Source organism: Notechis scutatus, chromosome 5 (genome assembly GCF_049901735.1).
Source record: "Notechis scutatus isolate UNSWTSFEM ecotype Mainland chromosome 5, rNotScu1.2, whole genome shotgun sequence".
In the NCBI taxonomy this organism is placed as follows: Eukaryota; Metazoa; Chordata; class Lepidosauria; order Squamata; family Elapidae; genus Notechis; species Notechis scutatus.
The window spans coordinates 63212729-63237358 of NC_142013.1; the positions used below are offsets into that span (position 1 = coordinate 63212729).

Sequence of the window (24630 nt, forward strand, 5' to 3'; positions counted from 1 at the left end):
ATCTTTTGGCTTCGTATTTCAATTTTTAGAAATGGAGATCTTGAACTATGAAAAACAACAAGAAACGCTGGCAGAACAAGAAGGGCGGGACAACGAAGAAGCCATCTTTAATGACCAAGCAATTTTAAGCGTAGTAAAAAAAGGGACGGGGGGAAGGGAGTTAAAAACTTAAGCATTGAAGCAACAACCAAAAAGAGTAATTTGAAAAGTAATCATAATATCAGGAAGAAGCAGAAGGAAGGATCACATAAGGGAGAATCACATAGAAAAGGGAATAAAAAGGGGAGGGAGAAGAAGAGAGGGAAGAGGGAAAGGAAAAGAAGCTACAAAGGACAGAAACAAGATATAGAGGTACAGGAAAAGCATACACGAATTAAAGGTATAAACCTATTTAAAAGACAGAGACAATGGTTAAAATTTAACTTAAGAAGAGGATTCTGCAAGGGTGCATGGGATAGCATTGTTATATTAGAAATAGAAAAGGGTTAGAAAATATGTTAGATGATTAAAGTGATAGAAAAAATTTCTATTGATGTGTAGTGGAATATTTGTTTGTAAAGAGAATAAGGCTCTCAATGATTTAAAAAGAAAGTTTTAAAAAACTGAAAAGAAACATGGAAGATTTTTATCAGTTGATAAGATGAACTTGAATAAGAATAATAATTTTGTTGACTACTGTTAATAACTATTGTTTTGTTTTTTATTTAAAGGCAGTAATAAGTAAAATATGAAATATAGATGATTAAAGTGAAAGACTACTGATATTACTAGGTAATGTTTGTTAAAAGAAATAGAAATGTGAAATATTGTTATTAATGTTAATGGCAGAGCTGTACTATTTGTGTTGCTATCTTCTATAAAAAGTCCTTACATCTAAAAAATATCCAAGTTACCCAGGAGCTTGCTCTTCCTGAGACCATCATCTGTGAACTATCCTTAAATATCACAATTCGATTCTTACTATGTTACAGAGCACCTGATTATAACATCGCACATGTAAACAAGCTAAATACATTACTAACATGGGCTGCATCCTGCCCATACCCTTTTATCTTTCTTGGTGATTTCAATCTACCTCATATTGACTGGACCCTAAATGATTGTACAACTGAAATCATACACACAACCTTCTACAATGCTATTACAAATCTGGGACTGGAACAACTAGTAACCAACAACACTAGACTAAACAACTGCCTCGATCTCATTTTCTGCAATAGTTTGAATTTAATTTACGGAATACAAACTAAAGAACCCTTTTCCAGCAGTGACCACAATATGATTGACTTTTGTCTCAACATACACCCACACAAAAATCACCACAATGATGTAATCCCCAATTGTAACTTCAAAAAAGGCAACTATGATCTTATAGACAACGATCTCTCATCCCTTGATTGGCAATCTCTATTCACTGGATGCAATACTGTTGAAGACCATTACAACATATTTTTACTTGAAGTCAAAAGAGTCATCAAACTATATGTACCAACAACAACTCCCAAAACAAAACAAAAAAGCAGATTACCCATAACAATAAGGAAACTTTAATCCAAAAAGAGATCACTCTGGCGGAAAAACAAATCTGGTCACGTTGCCAATTTCAAAAGCCGATACAAAAATTTATGCCACCAGATAAAGACCGAATGCACCAATTATCACATTAAACAAGAGGAAAACCTTCTAAGCACCAATTCCACCTATGCTTTTTACAATTTTGTAAACAACAAACTAAAAGACTCAAGGTCCATCCCACCCCTGATAGGACCTGATGGTAAAGACTGCAACAACGACACCATTAAAGCCAACATCTTTAACACATTCTTCGGCTCAGTATTTGTAAACAGCAATGGATCATGCCCAGTATTTCCTAGCCATACCACAGATAACAACAATGATCTAATACATATCGATTTTACAGAAGACAATGTTGAAAAAGCACTACGCAATCTAAAACCATCTCTATCTATTGGACCGGATGGAATATGTGCCTACTTCTTAAAAAAGCTATCCACTGCCATAGCCAAACCTCTAAGCATAATCTTTGAAAAATCTTTCAGGACTAGCTCCTTGCCTAACCTATGGTCACAAGCCACAGTCATCCCCATCTTCAAAAAGGGAGACCCAAGCCTAGTTGAAAATTACCGACCAATCTCCTTATGCTGCGTCACCTGTAAAGTCATGGAATCAATTATTAACCAATCCATCATCCTCCACTTAGAGACAAACAACCTACTCTCCAATAAACAATTTGGTTTCAGAAAAAAACTATCCTGTAATCTGCAACTCTTACACTGCAAAAACATATGGACAACACAACTCGACCAGGGCAAAGCAATAGACACAATCTACATAGACTTCTGTAAAGCCTTTGATTCAGTGGTACACGACAAACTACTCCTAAAAATAAAATCCTATGGTATCTCTGGACAACTGCATAACTGGATAGAAGCATTCCTGGCAAACAGACAACAAATGGTCAAAATTGGGAGTGTCCTATCAAATTCTGTACCTGTCAATAGTGGTGTCCCCCAAGGCAGTGTTCTAGGACCAACTCTCTTCATACTCTACATAAATGACCTCTGTGATCATGTTAAGAGCAACTGCGTTCTCTTCACTGACGATGTAAAGCTATTCAACACCACAGACAATACAGCTACCTTTCAAAAAGACCTTGACTATGTATCAGAATGGTCAAACAAATGGCAACTTCAAATCTCAACAAATAAATGCTCTGTCTTACATATTGGCAAAAAAAATCAGAAAATAAAATACAAGCTGAATAGTCAAGATCTTGTTGATGACCCAAGCTCTGTAAAGGACCTTGGAATACTCACCTCTAATGATCTAAGTGCTAGAGCCCACTGCAACTACATAGCCAAAAAGGCATTAAGAGTTGTTAACCTAATCCTACGTAGCTTTTTCTCTGGTAATATCACACTACTAACCAGAGCATACAAAACATTTGCTAGACCAATACTCGAATACAGTTCATCAGTCTGGAACCCACATTACGTATCTGATATTAGCACAATTGAGAAAGTCCAGAAATATTTCACAAGAAGAGTTCTCCACTCCTCTACTCGTTGTAGAATACCTTATGCCACCAGACTTGAAATTCTAGAACTAGAAAACCTTGAATTACGCCGTCTTCGGTCTGATTTAAGCATGGTATATAAAATCATACATTGCAATGTCCTACCTGTCAATGAATACTTCAGCTTCAACCATAACAACACAAGAGCACACAATAGATACAAACTCAAAGTAAACCGCACCAAACTTGATTGCAGGAAATACGACTTCAGCAATAGAGTGGTCAATGTCTGGAATACTCTACCCGACTCTGTAGTTTCTTCCCCAAACCCCAAAAACTTTAACCTTAGACTGTCTACTATTGACCTCACCCCTTTCCTAAGAGGTCTGTAGGGGCGTGCATAAGCGCACCAACGTGCCTACCGTCCCTGTCCTATTGTTTCTCTTATTCTTCTTTTATTTTTTCTTATATGTACCCATTTCATGTATTCACAACTATGTATACACTTATACTTATTATCTTGTAAACAATTGGCAAATCAAATAAATAAATAAATAAAAATAAATAAATAAATACTATTCCATTTACTATTGTTATACATATATACACAGATATATACATATATACTATTTTCTTTTAAGAATTTAGTGTGTATTTTTAAGGGAATGTACCAAGCAGAATTCGATTGAAAATAGGTATGTGTTATAAAATAGAGGTTAAAAAATGAATGTTATAACTGTAAAGGTGTAACTTAAATTTTTAAACAAGATTTGAAAAAAGATACAAAGATGTTACACTCCAGTCTAATAATTACAGGGGAAAATTTGTTTTATGAGAAAAGATAATATGAAATTGTAAACAGGACAGATGAAAGTATAAAAACATTGATTAGAAAGATTTTAAAAATTAGAAAAAGATATGTAATTGAATTAAGAAAGGAATGAGATAATTTAAAATAAGGCTATAGGAAGTAAAGAAAGATAAAAGCTATTGAAAAAAATTGCAAAAATAGTTATAAGATATGGATTAGAATGTATAAGATAAATATGTATTGAGTTTGTTTTTATGGAGAAGTGATAACCCGGGGGCACGCTGTTCTCAAAAAAAGATATTTTATTTGTATTTGTTTGTTTTGTGAAAACTTAAATAAAACTTTTATTTAAAAAAAGAAAATAATGAATGTTTTGCTTATTTAATTGTGTAGCCAAAAATCTGTAATCCCTTCTCTGCTCCCTTACTCTTCTAGGGATTTGTCTGAGGATCTGGATCTCCTTTCCTTTGTATACTATAGCTTTGTCTCTAGATATCTTATAAATTATGTCCCTAACTTTCCTCCTCGTGAATCGAATATGGACCTCTTCTGGAAGTTTGTTTCTCCTTGCATAACTCATGCTGACCCTATATACATCTTCCATTTCCTTTAGCATTTCCTCCTTGTCTCTATCTAGAGCTTCAGCTAAAATTCTTGCCATCACTAGCTCTAGGTCCTCGTCTTTAGTTTCCAGTATATTTTGAAATCTAAGGTACAACACAGCTTTGTCCATTTCGATATAGATCAGGGAATCCTCCATCTCCTTAGTCACTGTTTTTATTCGTTGGTCTACTGTTTTTAACTTTTTCTCCATTTGTTCCATTCTTTTCTCTACTTCCTTTATTGTGTGTTTGTTTCTTTGTTGAATTGACCCTACCTTTTCATCAAGTTTAGACATATCTGATCTCATTTCTGTTTTTAACATTCCCATTTCCTCCTTCAGTTCATTCTTGTTTCTGAGTGATTCTTTACCATCATTTCTTGAAGTTTGGCCATTGATTCTTATAGTGCAAGTAACGAGGTTTGAATGTTAACATTCGAAGTGGTGCTTTGTTTCTCTGCCATTAGTGTTTCTTCTATTGTTTTTTGTATCTTCGGTGAAGCTGTTGTTGTTGAGGGTGTTGGGATTGATGTGGTCTTCTTTCCTGTCTTGCTCGTTGTAGTTATAGTAGACATTTTTTCTAATATCTCTCTCTGATTATTAAGAATGTTATAAACATTATCCCAAATTGGCATTAAACAGTTTAAAATTATTTTTCGTAAGATTTAACTGTTAATGAGATATGGTACTTATTAAGAGCTTTTATAATGTTATGTTCTTATTTAAAGTCTCACTAATCCCAATTCTATTCTATATTTGCAAGATAAATATCCAGGTGAAAAATCAATACATCTAACTGTATAGATATCAATATAAAACTATTCTATTCTATTTCATTGGTTGATCCCAGAAGGAATATTGGTCTCTTGGGAAGAAAAGAAGATAAAAATAGATACTCTAGAAAAGGTGCAAGAATTGTTCAAGCAACTAGCAGGCTTGGAAGATCAAAGTAGCAAAGAAGATCTAGACTCAAACTCTCAAGAAGTACAAAACCAATCAAAAATAAAGAAGAAAAAGAACAAGTAAGAAAAACTAACCAGCAACAACAAGAAGGAGAAGACCTTAAATCAATGAACATAATGCAAAGGGAAATAAGAGTAATCAGGAGACAAAGAACCAGATATAATTAGAACTATGGAAAAAGAGGTGAAACTCTTATCCATTAACATAAATGGCTTAAACTCAAAGACAAAAAGACAAAGGATTCTGGCAAAGTTGATAAAACAAAATGCAGATATTATTTAAAAACAGATGAAAAATATCTAGATTGCCCCAAATTAGGGACAGTGTTTACAGCTTCTGCAGATAATGAAAAAAAGAATGGAATAGTAGTTTACATTAAAGAAAAGATAAAGGCCAATTTAATATTTACAGATCCCAAAGGAAGAGTTCTGGCAATAGAAATACAGATAAACTTTTAAAAAATTCTATTGGCGGTAATTTACGCCCCTAATGCCAATCAAAAAGAATTCTATAAAGCTCTATATGCTAAAATCATTGAACTGGAAAGGAGAAATATTTGTATTATAGAGAATTTTAACGCTGTAGCAGATTATCAAAAAGATTATAATGGGGGAATAAGAAGGGAAGGGAAAAAAAGAAAAGTGAACTACCTAAAATTTGTGTAGAAATGATTAAAGAATTAAATTTAATAGACATATGGAGAAAATTAAACTCAGATAAGAGACAATTTACCTTCTATTCAAATTCCCAACAGTCATGGTTGCGCATTGATATGGCATGGATGAGTGGAGATTTAGTAGAAGTAGTGACAAAAGTAGAAATTATACCGAATTCTTGGGCAGACCACAACCCTCTTAGAATCAATTGGAAAGGTAAGAAAAAGGGCGTTGGTACTTACCTGATACGCCCATTCTCTGTGAGCTGTGAAGAGCATCCAGAAGTGGGAGGTGCTTCAGTCTCTTCTGGAAAGGCTGGGCTTAAAACTCCGAGACACTCCTCCTCCTCCACGGGACACCCCTCCAGTTTTGCGAAGACTGAGTGCCAAAGTCCAGAACTCATCACCTAATCTAGATCCCTGACCAGAACGGAACCCCACCAGATGGAAAGAAATGGGTGGGGCTGGATGCTCTTCACTGCTCACAGAGAACGGGCGTATCAGGTAAGTACCAATGCCCTTTCTCCCATGAGCTGTTCAGAGCATCCAGAAGTGGGACATACCAAAGCTTGGCCTGTCCAGACGGGAGGGACTCTGTCTGGATCAAAATCCACTCCTAAACTCTTTGGACCCTCTGCAGGACTCTTCTGCCAAATGAAGCGTCCGCTGAGGCATAGACATCAGTTTATAATTTCTGACAAATGTTGAAACCCAAGTTGCTGCTCTGCAAATTTCGTCTATGGAAGCCCGTGTGGCCCATGCTGCTGATGTTGCCGCACTCCTTGTTGAGTGGGCTGTAATGCCCTTAGGAACTGAGATGGACTGGCATTCGTAACTTTTAGCTATGGTGGCTCTCAACCATCTACCAATGGTCGTCAACGACACCTTGTGTCCTAAAGTGGATGGGTTGAAGGATAGGAATAGAGCCTCAGATTTTCGAAATGCCGCCGTGCGGTCTAGATAGATGCTTAACGCCTTGAACGTCAAGTCGATGCCATTGATGCTCCAGTCTATGAGATGGTTTCAGACAGAAATTTGGAAGCACCAACTCCTGCACTCTGTGGAAGACTGAATTTACTTTAGGGGTGAACGATGGATCCAATCTGAGAACCACTCTGTCCGCATGAAACACGCACAGGTCCTTTCTCATCGACAATGCTGCCAATTCGAAATCCTCCTTGCTGATGTGATCGCAATTAAGAAGACCACCTTATATGTCAGGAATTTGAGACTAGCGGTTCTTAAAGGCTTGAACAGGCCAGTTGTAAGTGCGGTTAACACCTTGTTGAGCTCCCAAGTGGGATAGCGGTGAATTACAGGAGGTCGTAAGTTTGCAGCACCCTTAAGAAAGCTGTGGACATGTGGATGGTGAACTATGGAATGAAGGTCACCCCAGGATATCACCGAGGCTAAGGCCGCCACCTGTCTGCGTAAAGTATTTGGAGATAGGCCCTTGGTCAACCCCTCCTGTAAAAAGTCCAATAATTGTCCTATTGATGGGGCGGTTGGGTCGATCTTAGACCCCCAGCACCAGCGACAGAAAGCAGACCACGTGGCCTCATATATACGATTTTTTGATGACCGTCTGGATGCTTGTATGGTGGCAATGGCATCCTCTGAAATCTGTTGGGTCCTTAAACGGCTCCGCTCAACCTCTATACGGCTAGGCTGAGCCATTGTGGGTCCGGGTGAAGTACCGGCCCTTGCGAGAGGGAAACCCTCGACGGTGGAATTTTCCAAGGTTGTTCTCTCGACAGGTCCTGTAAGTCCACGAACCACGTTCGCCTGGGCCAGTAAGGGGCAACCAATATCAATTCCGCTCGTTCCTCCAATAACTTCTGGATCACCTGGGTATTACAGGGAGTGGAGGAAACACATATAGAAGTCCGGGAGGCCACTGACATCGCAGGGCGTTGATGGCCTCCGCCCCCTGAGTTGGGTACCTTGAAATATACCAGGGCAATTGGGCATTGAGAGGAGAGGCAAATAGATCGATCACCGGTTGCCCAAACCTCTGCACTGCTTCCTGGAAGAAAGACGGGTGTAGGTGCCACTCTGTCTGATCTATCGTGGCCCTGCTGAGCCAGTCCGCTTGTGTGTTTAAGGCCCCTGCTATGTGCTCTGCCTTGAGTAAAAACAGATTGGCCTTGGCCCACTTGAACAACTTGGCCGTCTCCAGTGTCAGAAGTTTGGAGTGGGTACCCCCCTGTCTGTTTACGTGGGCCTTGGTTGTGATATTGTCTGTCAAGACCAGAACGTGGCATGATTGGAAAACGGGTAGAAAACTGCGTAACACCAGATGAACTGCTCGCAGCTCCAGCAGCTTGATGCTTTGTGATTGTTCCGAAATAGTCCAACTTCCCTGTGCAGTGTGGGATTGGAAGTGAGCTCCCCATCCTACCAGGCTGGCATCGGTTGTGATCGTTGCCCTGCAAGGTTCCTTGAAAGGACACCCCTTGTTTATCGTGTTTTCTGACCACCAGCGGAGTGATCTGAGAACATTGTGCAGTACCTTTATCCGGACGTTGGAAGTGGCTCTTCCGGATCGCTGGAAAGGTAGCAGGAACCATTGCAGATCTCTAGAATGGAATCGAGCCCAAGGCACAATGGAAATACAAGAAATCAGTTTCCCTAACAGTTGAGACAGAACTGCCAGGGAAACCCTCTTTAAGGATCTGATCTCTCTGGCCAAAGACTGGATACTATTCAACCTGTCCTGAGAGAGAAAAACCTTGCCCTCCACGGTATCTATTACTGCCTCTAAATGAACTAACCTAGTTGAAGGGATCAAATGGCTTTTATCCCAATTTATGGAAAAGCTGTGACCTTGAAGGGTCTCCAGAGTAAACTCGGTATCCAAATTTGCTTGATGTCTGGAAGATGACAAAATTAAAATATCATCCAGATAACATTGTAAACGAATAGATTTGATTCTGAGGGAGGCAGCCAAAGCCGCTAGGACCTTGGTAAAAGTCCTAGGGGCCAAAGCCAGACTGAATGATAGGGCGATATATTCGTAGTGCCGATCACAATAGCAAAATCTAATATATTTGTAGTGAGCAGGTCTAATTGGTATATGTAGATCTATATCTGCCTCTGTCAGATCTATAGAGGTGAGGACATCATTCTCTCTGATGCTGAGCAGAATGGACTGGAGAGTAGTCATCTTGAATTTTCGATAAACCAATAATCTGTTCAGACGTTTGAGGTCCAGAATTGCCCTCCAGCCCCCCGAACTCTTTGGGACCACAAACAATAGAGAGTAACAGCCTTGACCCCGTTGTTCAGATGGGACCTCTCTAATGGCCCGAATATGTAGAAGGTGATTGATAGCCTCCTGCATCAATGCTCTCTTAATGGGGTCCGTGGACCTAGGGCTCCTAATGAAAAAGTTCAGGGGGGGGGAGGATTGAAACTCTAGTGCCAATCCAAACCTAACAGAGTCCCTGAGCCACGCATCAGAGGTGGAGCTGTCCCACTGATCAGCAAACAATTTTAGCTGCCCTCCAATGGGAGCTGCTGTCAAGGACTCACTTGGGGCGATGAAAACATCAGCCTCCAGTACCTCCGGGGTTTCTTCTGTTTTGGTCTCCCCGCTGACCTCTATCGGAAGATTCCGACCTATCCTGTCTAAAACTGGGCCTGTAGCCTGATGTTCTCTGCGATCTGGGAACGTATGGGCCTTGATAGTAGGTCCGAAAGGAACCCCTTCGAAATGACTCGGGTGTTCTGTTTTCAGACCTCCGAAAAAGAGGGGGAAGCACTTTTTTCTTGTTTCTATTCTCAATAAGCAGGAGCTCCAAGACACTGCCAAATAATTTATCCCCCAATATTGGGGCTGATGCCAGCTTGCATTTATGCTTGTTATCCACCTGCCAATGTCTGAGCCATAGTGGTCTCTGTGCTGATACATGAGATGCTATGGCTCTAGACGAGAATTTGACTGCATTAAATGTGGCGTCGGCGGAGAATTATGCCGCTGCAATAATCTTAGCAATGTCCTGGTGGGCTCTGACATTTGACGCCGGCAATATATCCCTCAAGTGGAAGAGCCATCGTAGGGAGGACCGTGTAAAAAAGGATGCAGCTGTAGCTGCCCTAATGGCCCAGGCGTCAGAAACACGCGCCCTACGGAGTGCCAACTCTGCTCTCTTTTCCTCCGGTTTCAGGGCTTCCTCGGCCTCATTGGGAAAGGTTGAAGAAGAGGCCAGTGCCACAATGGGCTCATCCACCTCCGACGTTTTGAGAAAATTTGAAAACTCTGGTGCCAAATTATAATATCGTTTATCGTACCCTGTTGGGGCTGGGTAGGATGCTGCTGATGCCCATTGATTTTGTACTAATTCAGCAAACATACGAGGGACAGGAATAATTTCTGCCTCATTAGCCGGTTGTGAGAATATTAGATCCTCGGATTCGTCCTGAGACCCTGTTCAAAATGGATGAGGGCTTGATGTGCCTACTTTAGCGGTGTTCTTTGCTTTGAACAGTAAAGATTTAAAGAGGTGCAGATGAAAAAGGCTTGAAAAGGTAGGTTGGTCCGGAATGAGGCCTTCGTCATCCGACATTCCTCGTTCTAGTGGGTCAGCCTCTGACAACCCCAGGTCCATCTGATGGATCGACCCCACCTCCATCTTGGTCATCTAATTCCACCTCCTCCTGAAGACCCTGGACTGGTATGTCAGGAATACTGGGGAATACCTGAGTTTGATGATGTCCCATATGTGCAAAGGATCGAGCAGACAGGGATCCCGCTTCTGAAGTAGCCGAAAAGTGTCTGGTCCAGATGGATTGCTGAACTCCAGCCACAATGCCCTTTTGTATGGCCATCTCCATCCATTGCCTCATTTTGATGGGAATAGTCTCAGGTAATCCCTCCTCCTGTCTTAAACCGGTGGCCATAGGGGTGAAGGTTGCCTCTGGGATTTGCCGGGCAGTGCTCATTGGAGGAGATATGCCTATAGGAGGCTGTCCAGAAATAGCCTGTCTGGGCTGGGTGGATAAGTCCAAGGGCCCCAACAATGTACTTGGGCCCTGATCCGATTGTTGTGTCATAGCCATCTTGTCCGCCTCCCTGGCCCGTTTCTGCAACTGCCTTTCCAAGGCTTGGTGCCCTCCATGAGCATCCTTATCCACTGCCTTAGAGGCCTTTTTGGGGCCAACTGACTTATCTCGGGACTTATTTGTCTTGGAGTGGAAGACGTTGTCACCTTCCATTGTGGAGGACTGATTCTCGTGCCTTTAACTTTAATTTTTTTAAATAATAATAATAATAATAATAATAATAATAATAATAATTATTATTATTATTATTATTATTTGTACTTAGGGGTGATGCCTACCCCTGTGGTTGAAAGTAGAACGCTTCTCCAGTCTATATATATATATCTATACACACACACACACACATATATACACATACACATACACACACATATGCAGATATATATGTGCCTATATCTACATGTAAAACTGTATATGGGAAATAGTATCTAAGGGTCCACAACAAGGGAAACCCCCAAGCGCTCCAAGCAAGAAATATTCTGGATCCCTGGTCCCCAACAAGGGAAACCAGCTATACAGGGCCTGGATGGATCCTTTCCTGTCAAAAACGCCCGCTGTTTGAAATGGCACTTGTGGTTTCACTCCAATGTAATGATCCAAAGGCAATTGCAAAAGAAAAAAATCCTGTTTAAGGACTAGCCTGCTTATCCAACGCCAGCAAGGTAAAAGAGAAATAATGCCAGGGAAGTGGAGTGGGAAGGTACCTGCCCCGATCCCAAGAAGGAAACCAGCGGTGAATGGCGCCTGTGATATTTAGGCGCGAACTTGAAGCCAGCCGTTGAAAATGGTAGGAAGGCAGAATCTCCAATGTTAACTGCCTGAGCAGTTTAACGAGCCGCTGCTGCTGACTCTCTAAATTGTCAGATAAATGATCCTGTCAGTCAAAACGGCAAGGAGAAGTGAGCCGCGGCTGCAAGTGCTCTGCCAAGATCGCAGAGATAAGACGATTGGGGGATTAGATAAGCTAATTGCCTGAAGCGCCATCTCAGGCTGCCTGTGCGGAGTGGCAGGCTCTGCCAGCCACAAAGAACTGCTCTCAAACTGATCAGGGGATGACCTAATAGAGCCACAAGCCTTGAAATCGCCAAATTAATTGGGGGAAAATTTACAAGCCGAATTAATCCAAGAGCAAACCTGAATTTTGACTAGCTGAATCAGAAAACCGTTCCAGTCAGGGAGTGCACAACCTCTTACCATGAAGGCTGAGCTAAAACTGGGGGATGCTGGGGAGGTGTCCCGTGGAGGAGGAGGAGTTTTAAGCCCAGCCTTTCCAGAAAAGACTGAAGCGCCTCCCACTTCTGGATGCTCTGAACAGCTCAGGGGAGAAAATCAAGGAGAAGGTAGAGTTTAGATTCTCAATTATTAAAGGATAAGGATTTTATAAAGAAACTTAAGGAAGAACTAACTTTTTATTTTAAAGAAAATAATAACCTAGACACAACAATCCAAAATTTATGGGACACCATGAAAGTCATCATACGGGGAATTATAATATCTTACACTGCATAAAAAAAGAAAAAAGAAAAACATGCTCAACAAAACAATTTATATCAAACAATCAAGAAACTAGAATACGAATTACAGGATGCCCCACAAAATGTTAAATTACAAGAACAATTGATTTTCTATAAACATAAACTCAACTTAGTTGAACAGGAAGAATTGATTAGAAACTTGAAAGTAACTAAGCAAATATACTTTGAACAAGCAAACAGTGGTAGATGGCTGTCTTATAAGGTCAAAAAAGAGAAAGAGAAAAGAACCATCTACCAACTACAAGATGAAAGTGGAAATTATCAACGTACAATAGAGAAGAAAAAATAGATTGCACATAAATATTTTGAGAAACTGTATAAGAAAAAGAGAGTAGATGAAGATCAGATAAGGGAATATCTAAGAGAAAAAAGAACTCGAGAAATTAAGGATGAGATGAAAGACCTTTTGACGAAGAACATATCTATGACAGAATTAAAACAAGCAATTAGAACCCAGAAAAGTAACAAAACCCCAGGCCCTGATGGCTTCCCAGCAGAATTTTATAGAGCGATAGAAGAACAAGTGGGACCAATAATGGTGGATTTATATAACGAGATATTATTATCTGCTAAAATGCCAGACATGTGGAGAGAATCATTAATTTCGCCCTCCTACTAGAATGCCAGCATCCCAATAGAAATATATGGGGCCTGACAATTTCCTTGATTTTTTTATTATATGTCATTATATGTTGGAAGGAACTTTTTTTTAATTATCTTTGACTTTTGTTGCAAGTCGTCGTTCATTCTAAGCCTTTACTTTCCTGACTTGTCTTTGTAGTTTCTGGCTATTCTGCCTTAGTTGTGCGTCCCTCTTTCAATTTTTTGTACTTGTCCTATTTGTCTTTCAATTTGTCAGAGAGATCTTTGTGCAGCCATGCTGGTTTCTTCTTGGATTTCTTGTTTTTCTTTCTCAGTGGTATTGTGCTAGTCTGGGCTTTTATGGTTGTACCTTTCAGAATCTCCCAAGATACTTGAGTTGTTTTTCCCTTTAGAATTTTCATCCAAGGAATCTTTTCCAAGTTCTCTCTGAGTTTATTAAAATCAGCTCTTTTAAAATCTATGACTCTGGTATCATTATGTTATATTGCCTGTGTTTGCATTATGTTGAATACTAGTACGACACTCTCACTCAAGTTTCCTGCAGTTTCAACTCCCTCTATCACTTCTTCTCTGTTTATAAGAATTAAGTCCAGTATGGCTGTCCCTCTAGTTCCCTCCTCTATCTTTTGTACAACAAAGTTGTCAGCTAGGTAAGTTAGGAACCTATTTGATTTCTCACTTGGTGTGGAATTAATTTTCCAATTGATATCAAGGTAATTGAAGTCCCCCATTACTATTGTAATGTGTTTGCTACATATATTTGTTAGTTTGTTGGCAAAAATGACATCTATTTTTCCTGCTTGATTGGGTGGCCTATAGTATAGCCCTTAAGGTGGCACTTAAGGAGCATTCATCTGAAATGAGATTGGTCCCATACCTGTTTTCCTTCTGGGAAGCCCTCAAAATGGGCTTTTCCATCAACCCTGGTGTTCTCATGGGGAGTCAGCAAACTGGTTGTGTGATGTCAGGTGATGGTTGTTCTGTATTGTCCTTGAGTTTTTATGTTTTTGTTTTTATATTTATGCGTAAACTTTTTATGCTTTAATTATTTTATATGGTATATGCTACCCAAAGTCACATTTTGTGAGATGGGAGACTATATAAGTTTGTTAAATATTCCATTCTTAATTAGGAATATTGTTAAAATGGTAGTATTTGGTTCATTCAGAAGATAAGGATTTCATTCAGAGATATGAACTTATAAAAAGTTTCTAAACTTTGCAATGATTTTCATAATCTAAATAATAACTTTTGTGGCAAGATACTACAAAAGGGAGACCCCAGCTTAGTTGAAAGTTACAGACCAATCTCCTTATGCTGCGTCACCTGTAAAGTCATGGAATCGATTATTAACCAATCCATTATCCCACGAATTGATAGTGAGGAACCATGAAGATATGAAAACAGAGATGAGAACTGAAATAGGACAAGTGAAAAATGAAATACAAAATTTGAATAGTAAGATTGGAAAGATGCAGGAAAAAGTGATAAAAAATGAACAGAAATTAAATTTAGTAGAGGCAAGAACAGAGATGGTGGAGAAGAAATTAGAGGATTCAGAACAAAATCGGAAAGTGCTCTACTATGAACTCCGGGATTCGATGGTACACATGGAATTAGAGAAGGCATCATTTCATCTTAGGTTCCAAAATGTGGTGGAAGACAAAAAGGAAGATTTACGTGCAATTATGACGAATCTGATAGCAGCGACTTTACAGAAACCCAAACTGGAAATTGAAAATGATGTAGACGAGGTCTACAGAGTATATACACACTATGCGAGGAGACATAGACTACCCCAAGAGGTTCGTATTTGATTTGCGAGGAAGATAACATGAGACCTGCTCAATAGTAAGACCAGAGATGAACCACTTGTATACAAAGATCATGAAGTGGTTACACTGAAACAAATACCTAGGAGAGTCAGAGAGCAGAGAAGGGGCTACCAATGTTTATCAACTCAGTTTATTAGAAATGGTATTCCATTTAGGTGGCTCACCCCAGAGGGGCTTTTAGTTTCATGGCAGGACAAAAAATACAAAATTGATACAATTGAAAAAACACAGGGATTTTGTGAACGACATCTAGGACCCGAGGAAGAACAAGAAAGTAGAGACGACCTAAATACAAGAAGCCAAGAGGAACAACTCTCTGGAGAAAAAGAATCTGATTCACACTCTGAACCCCAAAATCTTAGAGAAGAAGGGGAAGGCAACAGACTAAGAAAAAGAGAGCCTAGAATAAGAAATGAGAAATGCCTCACACAGTCAGTGACACTGATAGAGAAATCACTTTATTTTCAGTCAATATCAATGGTTTAAATCTATCATCAAAAAGAAAATAGATATTTGAGAGACTTAAAAAACAAAATGCTGACATAACTTGTATCCAAGAAGTGCATATTCCAGACAATCAAGCAGACCTCTTAAAGAATATAAATTTGGGTAAAATGTACTCAGCACTTGCAAACAAAAAAAAGGGGGTATTGTAGTATTCGAAAAGGATTGGTTGCAACATAAACAAATATACAAAGATCAAGAAGGGAGAATGCTCTTTATAGAAATAAATGTAAATCAGAAAAAGATGTTATTAGTCACAATACAAACCAAAAAGACTTTTATAATAGGCTTCACCATAAAATAATAGAATTTGAGTATGCTAATGTATGCACTGTAGGAGACTATAATGCAGTCCCAGACAAAGATAAAGATTATAGAACTTCCAAAAAAAAAAAAAAAAAGGAAAGGAGAATACTCCCTTCGTCTTTTAATAATATGGTAAGAGAACTTAACTTGAAAGATGTATGGAGAGAATTAAATCCAAACAATATACCTTTTTTTCAAACTCCCACCACTCTTAGTCCAGAATAGATCAGATATGGATGGACCCTGGGTTAATGGAGAATATTGAAAGGATCGAGATTTTGCCAAATCTATGGGCTGATCATAATCCCATTCAAATTAAATAGAAAGGAAAGAGAAAAATTGGAAGATGGACATTTAACAATACCATATTAAGAGATAAAGAATATATTGAAATGATAAAGAAAGAATTGAACGTATTTTTTGAAATAAACAAAAGAGAATATACCTCTCTACAGAATCTTTGGGATACGGCCAAAGCCTATGTGAGAGGTCTAACTATTGCTTATGGTATTAAAAAGAATAAAGAAAAAAGACAGCAACAAAACATATGGAGGGGGAAACTGAAAGATTTGGAAATAAGTAGACAAAAGGACCCAAACAATTCAAACATTAAGAAAGAAATTGATCTGGTAAAACATAAAATAAATTTAAATGTACAGGAAGATTTGGCCCGAAAATTAAATTAGCAAAACAAAATTATTTTGAAAACGCAAATAAGCCGGGGAGGTGGTTAGCCCATAAAATTAAAAAAGAACAAGAAAAGAGAACGATCGTAGCTCTCCAAGATCAGGAAGGGAAATTATGCACGCAGACCCAAGAAAAGAAAGAAATTGCTGAGGAGTTTTTTATGAAATTGTATAAACAGGAACAAATACCAGAAGAATCTATTGATAAATATTTGAATGAAAAGAACTTACTGATGAAGAGAAACAAAATTTGACTAATAAAATATCTATAGAAGAAATTAGGAAGGCAACTGGAACACAAAAAGCAAATAAGACCCCTGGCCCAGATGGAATTCCTTCGGAATTCTATAAGAAATTCCAAGAAACAATAGAGGAGATATTGGTGGACTTGTACAATGAAGCCCTGGAGAATGCTAACATGCCTAAATCATGGTTGGAAGCATATATTACCCTTATTTATAAAGAACAATCAGACCCACAAAAAATTCAAAACTATAGACCAATATCACTTTTAAATGTAGATTACAAAATAATGGCTACAATATTGGTGGAAAGATTAAAGAGAGTATTAAGTAGAATTATCCACACTGATCAGAATGGCTTCCTCCCCCATAGGTAAATAAAAACAAATACAAGAACCATTATGGATATATTAGAATATTATGAAGTATACTCAACCAAGACAATGGCATTGATATTTTTAGACGCCCAGAAGGCTTTTGACAACCTGAATTGGAACTTCCTTATTAAATAACTGATAGGCATTTGGTGAAAATTTTATAGGATTTATTAAGACAATTTATAACATGCAAACTGCAAAAATATTAATAAATGGGGAAAATACAGATACCATAAAGATAAATAAAGGAGTAAGACAAGGCTGCCCCCTAGCTCCTCTATTGTATATATTGGCAGAAGAGACTCTCTTAGTACAAATTAGGCAAAATCAAGAGATTAGAGGACTAAAAATTAAAAAAAGAGGAATATAAACTCCAGGCATTCGCCGATGATATGGCATTTATATTAGAAGAACCCTTAGAAACAAGCCCTATACTACTAAGAGAAATAGAAGAATATGGAAAGGTGGCAGGGTTAAAAATTAACAAAGAAAAAACAAAAGTGTTAACAAAAAACTACAAAGGAGCAGAAGGAAGAACTAGCAAATAAATTAGGTATGCAGGTGGTAAATAAAGTAAAATACTTAGGGATCTGGTTGACTGCTAGATGTTCGTCGATTAAAAAAGATAACTATGATAAGTTAATAACGCAAATAGTTAAAGATTTAGATAATTGGGCCAAATTGCAGTTATCGCTATTGGGACGTATTTTGATAGCAAAAATGAATATTTTGCCAAAACTGTTTTTCCTGTTTCAGAAAGTGCCAGTCAAGTTGGAAAAGATTTTTTTTTGTAGAATTAAACAAATGTATATCTAAATTTATATGGCAGAGGAAAAAACCCAGAGTGAAATATAAATTATTACAGGATGCCGAGAAAAAAGGAGCATTTGGCCTTCCAGATTTTGAATTATATTATGATGCTGCTATAGTAAATTGGCTTAAGGATTGGGTTAAATTAGAAAATAGAAGGTTATTAGTATTAGAAGGTTTTGATCTCCAACTTGGCTGGCACGCCTTCATGTGGGATGAAAAATCTAAACAACATTCATATTTCCAAAGGCACCATGTAAGAAATGTGTTGTTCAATATCTGGAGAAAGATTTTAAAAAAAACTCTACCCAAAGGTTCCACTGTGGCTGTCGACATTGGAAGCAGTCACATATCTAAATCTATTGGATATGAAAATATTGTCAGGTATAAAGATTTACTATATGATACTGGAGAGCTTAAAAATAGGAACCAAATACAAATTCAAGGTGGCCCTTTGCACAAATACAAACCCATTATAAAAAAGATAGAGAACAATTTGGCTTTAATATGATCCCACAAGAATTAGATAAAATATGGCTAGGAGAGGAAAAGAAAACAATTAGTAAATCATAAATATATTTTGGATTACAAATTAAAAAAAGAAATAGTCACAGAATCTATGATAATTTGGGCTAAAAACGTGGGTCATAGTATTGAATTAGATAAGTGGGACCACATTTGGCAAACAAATTACAAATTAACCATGTCAGTCTCGTATAAAGAAAACTTATATAAAATGGTTCATCGCTGGCACCTACCTCCTGCAAGACTGGCTAAGATGTTCCCTAACCTACCACCCAATTGTTGGAAATGTAACTACGCACAAGGAACATATTTTCACATGTGGTGGACTTGCCCATGTGCTCAGAAGTTTTGGAGGAATATTAGAAATTGGATTTTAAATATGAAAAAACAAAATTTAAAACTTGAACCTGAAGCCTTTCTGCTAAGTATGATAGATTTTAACATGGAGAAAAAATATAAGTATTTAATTTTGCACATTATAACTGCGGCCAGAATAACCTACACACAAAACTTGAAACTGTCTTTCATTCCTTCAGAGGATATGGTAATTAAAAAAATACATGAATGTGCTGAGATGGATAGCCTAACCAAATTATTAAAAAATAAACAAGATAGTGACTATTATGAAATATGGAACATTTGGTATGATTGGTTAAAGAAAAGGTAATATTTGATATTTGGATAAGTTAAGGAAATGACAGAAGACGTGCATTTAATTATAAACTATATAGAGCAATTAAAACATTAAAAGAACGAAGGAGTTATTGTAACAAGGCAGACCATGTCAATGATAAAGATAAAGAAAAAAAAATTAACCATTGCTCAATATACGCTGTAAAATGTGTGTGTGTGTGTGTGTGTGTGTGTGTGTGTGTGTGTGTGTGTATATATATATATATATATATATATGTTATATATATATATATATATATATATATATATATATATATATATATATTGATTTGTCTGTTTTAAATATATGTCAAATAAAATTTTTTTTTCTAGAATAAAAAAAAAGGGCTTTTCCATCAACCCTGGTGTTCTCATGGGGAGTCAGCAAACTGGTTGTGTGATGTCAGGTGATGGTTGTTCTGTATTGTCCTTGAGTTTTTATGTTTTTGTTTTTATATTTATGCGTAAACTTTTTATGCTTTAATTATTTTATATGGTATATGCTACCCAAAGTCACATTTTGTGAGATGGGAGACTATATAAATTTGTTAAATATTCCATTCTTAATTAGGAATATTGTTAAAATGGTAGTATTTGGTTCATTCAGAAGATAAGGATTTCATTCAGAGATATGAACTTATAAAAAGTTTCTAAACTTTGCAATGATTTTCATAATCTAAATAATAACTTTTGTGGCAAGATACCACAAAAAGGGAGAAGCTTCAGCTTAGTTGAAAATTACAGACCAATCTCCTTATGCTGCATCACCTGTAAAGTCATGGAATCAATTATTAACCAATCCATTATCCTCCACTTAGAGACAAACAACCTACTCTATAATAAACAAGTTGGTTTCAGAAAAAAACTATCCTGCAATCTGCAACTCTTACACTGCAAAAACATATAGGCTACACAACTCGATCAGGGCAAAGCAATAGATGCAATCTACATAGACATCTGTAAAGCCTTTGGTTCAGTGGTACACAACAAACTACTCCTAAAACTAAAATCTTATGCTATCTCTGGACACCTGCATAACTGGTTAGAAGCATTCCTCTCAAAAAGACAACAAATAGTCAAAATTGGGAGCGTCCTATCAAATTCTGTACCTGTCAACAGTGGTGTCCCCCAAGGCAGTGTTCTAGGACCAACTCTCTTTATACTCTGAAGAGTATGACCTCTGTGATCATATTAAGAGCAACTGCGTTCTCTTCGCTGATGATGTAAAGCTATTCAACACCACAGAAAATACTGCTACCCTTCAAAAAGACCTTGACTATGTATCAGAATGGTCAAACAAATGGCAACTTCAAATCTCAACAAATAAATGCTCTGTCTTACATATTGGCAAAAAAAAAAATCAGAAAATAAAATATAGGCTGTATAGTCAAGACCTTGTTGATGATCCAAACTCTGTCAAGGATCTTGGAGTACTCATCTCTAATGATCTAAGTGCTAGAGCCCACTGTAACTACATAGCCAAAAAAGCATTAAGAGTTGTTAACCTAATCTTACATAGCTTTTTCTCTGGTAATATTACACTCATAACTAGAGCATACAAAACATTTGTTAGACCAATACTTGAATACAGCTAATCAGTCTGGAACCCACATTACGTATCTGATATTAACACAGTTGAGAAAGTCCAGAAATATTTCACAAGAAGAGTTCTCCACTCCTCTACTCATTGCAGAATACTTTATGCCACCAGACTTGAAATTCTAGACCTAGAAAAACTAGAACTACGCCACCTTCAGTCCGATCTAAGTATAGTATATAAAATCATACATTGCAATGTCCTACCTGTCAATGAATACTTCAGCTTCAACCATAACAACACAAGAGCAAACAATAGATACAAACTCAAGGTTAATCGCACCAAACTTGATTGCAGGAAATATGACTTCAGCAACAGAGTGGTCAATGTCTGGAATACTCTACCTGATTCTGTGGTTTCTTCCCCAAACCCCCAAAACTTTAACCTTAGACTTTCTATTACTGACCTCACCCCTCTCCTAAGAGGTCTGTAGGGGGCATGCATAAGTGCACCAATGTGCCGTCCGTCCCTGTCCTGTTGTTTCTTTTATTTTTCTTATATGTATCCATGTATTCATAACTATGTTTTTTACTTATACCTATTATCTTGTAAGCAATTGACAAACCAAATAAGATAAAAAATAAATAAAATACCATGGATAGTAAAAGAAAATAGCAACTACAGTTTACCACAAATTGTCCCATCAGTCAAATATTAACATTATGCAGAGAGAAGCTGAAAAGCATAATGGCAAGTGACAAGAAGAAAAAGAAGCATCGGATACCCTGCACTACCAGACTTGAAATCTTGGGCTTCGACAACCTAGAACTAAGCCGCCTACAGTTGGACCTAAGCAAAGTACACAAAATTATCTGCTACAATGTCCTACCAGTCAATGACTACTTCAGCTTCAACCGCAACAATACAAGAGCACACAACAGATACAAACTCAATGTAAACCACTCCAAACTTGATTCCAGAAAATACAACTTCAGCAACAATGCTGAAGTGAATGAGTGGTCAATGCCTGGAATGTGCTACCTGACTCTGTTGTTACATCCTGAAACCCCCACTCCCTTAACCTTAAACTATCTACTATTGTCCTCACCCCATTCCTAAGAGGTCTGTAAGTGCACAATTCTGCCCAGCGTCCCTGTCCTATTGTCTCCATTTATTTGTATCTATTTCCTGTATTCATACTCATGTTTATTCTTATACCTATTATCTTGTAAGTGATTGACAAATCAAATAAATAAATAAATAAAGCCCTCTTCTCCCTGATCAGGTTAAATTCTACCATTTTTCATCCAAAATGGTTTTTGTACATCACAGAAAAGATACATTAGGCCTTCTATATCATGTTCTCTTTCTGAAATTCCAGTGCCAGAGTCAGAAGTTTTCCCAATTAAAAAAAGGAACTCACTTTGTTCATGGAGCACAGAAAGTAAATACATTTTATGGTCTATGGATTTTGGAATGCTGAAAAAACCCTAATATATTATCTTAATTTGAAAACTGTTTGGAACTTTTGGCCTTTACTTTCTTCATATATTAATTCAGTGTATCAAAAGCAATGTCAATAAAATTTTCCCACAAATAATATGATATGAAGTTATATGGAAGCCTTTTTATTAATTACCTATTGACAAGCTGAAAAATTTACAAGTGGATTGCCAATGGTGTGTTTGCTTGGTTGAAAAAAAAAATAGAAGCATCTGTGTTGTTTTGCACTGCTTTATGTACAATGAGCTCATCTCTTACTTATAACTGTGAAATGACAGCCTGCAGATGGTATTGTGTCTGATGGTATTTGTAGGATATGTCTTTAGTTTAAATTGTAATTGATAAAATTATTCTTGCACATAGACTTCCATGCAGTTTCATGAAAATACATGTAATTGACATTAAAAAACCAGCCATATCTGTAACTGTATGCTCATATTTATATCTATTGTATATATAAATACAACATTGTGTACCACTGTGCTGTATATATGCCAAACCCCACACAAACATATTATCCATTGTTTGATAGTAAGATAATCCCTCACTTGAACCTTTTGTTACATAATTCCCATTTTGAAGTCTTGTACCTTGATCTACATCTTCTCTTTCTTAATTGGATATTCCCAAATGAAATTGATTTTTCTAGTTACGTATAAATTAGGATTACAGAAGTGGTGATATTCAAATAATTTAACAAGTGGTTCTCTGCCCTAATGACTAGCTGGGTAGGTGTGGCTGGATGGTCATGTGACTGGGTGGGCATGGCCAACTCGACATCACTCATGTCAAGGGGAACCTCACCTCACCATGCCGCTCCCCTCTCCCAGCTACTCCTCACCTGGCACTATTCAGGCTCTTCCCCCTTGGCTGGTGGCCAGGTGGCTAGGCACTCCCACACTCTACCCAGAGTGGGTGAGCTGGCAGGGAGGGCCAGCTGCAGAGGAGCAATGAGGATTGTGCTGCATTGCAGTCATTTGCTGCCCCCTGCATGCTGGCAGGCATGGGGGAGAGATGTGGACAGGAGAAGGAAGCTGAGCGGCAGCGACTCAGCCCTGGCTTGCCTTCCTCTCTGCCACCAGTTGTGGGAGCAAGGAAAGGGCAGGAGGGGATCAGGGGTTGTGGCCACCTGAGAAAGCCAAACTGCTGCCCAGAGCTGCTGGTGGGTGGTGGTGGTGAAGTGGGGGGGTGAGGCAGGGGTTGTGGGGCGCACCTGGGTTGAAATTCCCAGCCTTTTCTTTATAAATCTGCCCAAAAGTGGGAGGAGAGGAAGCCCCCCTACTCACCCCTTTGTTGTCCATGAAGTCCTCGCCAACCGGCCTTGCCTGCTCGCCTCTCCAAGCCTGGGGGTGATTGTTCCTTCACGCACAGTCCCTGGGAGACTGCCCAGGAGCACCCGGCAGACTCGGGCTTGGGTGGATGGCTCGCAAGGCACCGACAGCAGCCAGGGCTTACATTGTCGCTTAGGGGATGCAGCTGGGCCTGGGTCTCCATGCACTTGGGCTTTTCCCCGCTCCAGCATCCTGACTGTCTGCCTGAACCCATGGAAGCAAGAGAAGCAGAGAGGGCTGGCTTTTTGCCTAGGTTTGTTCAGCTGTCATGGGGAAAATGGATGGGGGCCTGGAGAGGAGGTGTCTTGCTTTCTGTGGCTGCCAGTGGGTGGGGGTAGCCAGGGACCACAAGGCTGCACCACTTGCATTGCCCTCATCTGCCAGCCAGCTCACCCGCTGGCCCACACTCTTTGGCCAAGCGCAGTGACCCTGGAGCAGGTTTCCCTCTGCCTCTATCAGCTTTCCCTTTGCAGGCAGTCATGGTAAGCAGAAGGATGCAAGTCTTGTGAGCTGGAAGGCAGCCAGGGACCACAAGTCTGCACTGCCTGCATCGTCCCTCCATCATCTGGCCCTCACTCACCCATTTGCTGGCCTGTGCCCTTCAGCCAAGCACGGCGGATCCAGAACACATTTCCCTCACCCACTGTCAGATTTCCAGCCTGTGGGGCACACACCTCTATGCTCACTGTGGCTGCCTGCAAAGCTAAGGCAAAGGTAAGGCCGATGGCAGGAGAGGGAGACTCACTCCATGCCTGCCACGCTTGGCTGAAGGGCACAGGCTGGAGGGTGGCGGGCAGGCAGGGGAGGGCCAGTTGGCGAAGGGGTGATGTGGGAGCCTTGCAGTCCCTGGCCTCCTTCCAGCCCATGGGATTCACACCACTCTGCTCATGCAGCTGCCTGCAAAGGTAAAGCTGATGGTGGGGAAGGGAGACTCACTCGAGGTCCCTCCACAGGCCCCCATCTGTTTTCCCCTCAACAACCGGAAAAACCTAGGCAAAAAGTCAGCCAGGTGAGTGGCTGGGAGGAGAGGGGC

At 39.0% G+C, this 24630-nt stretch overlaps 1 protein-coding gene across 7 annotated transcripts in view; it reads left to right on the plus strand.

Moving 5' to 3' along the window:
* DMD (dystrophin) overlaps positions 1–24630 on the plus strand; it is a 1185061-nt gene that overhangs the window by 494542 nt on the left and 665889 nt on the right. The gene's annotated exons all lie outside the window — the stretch shown is intronic.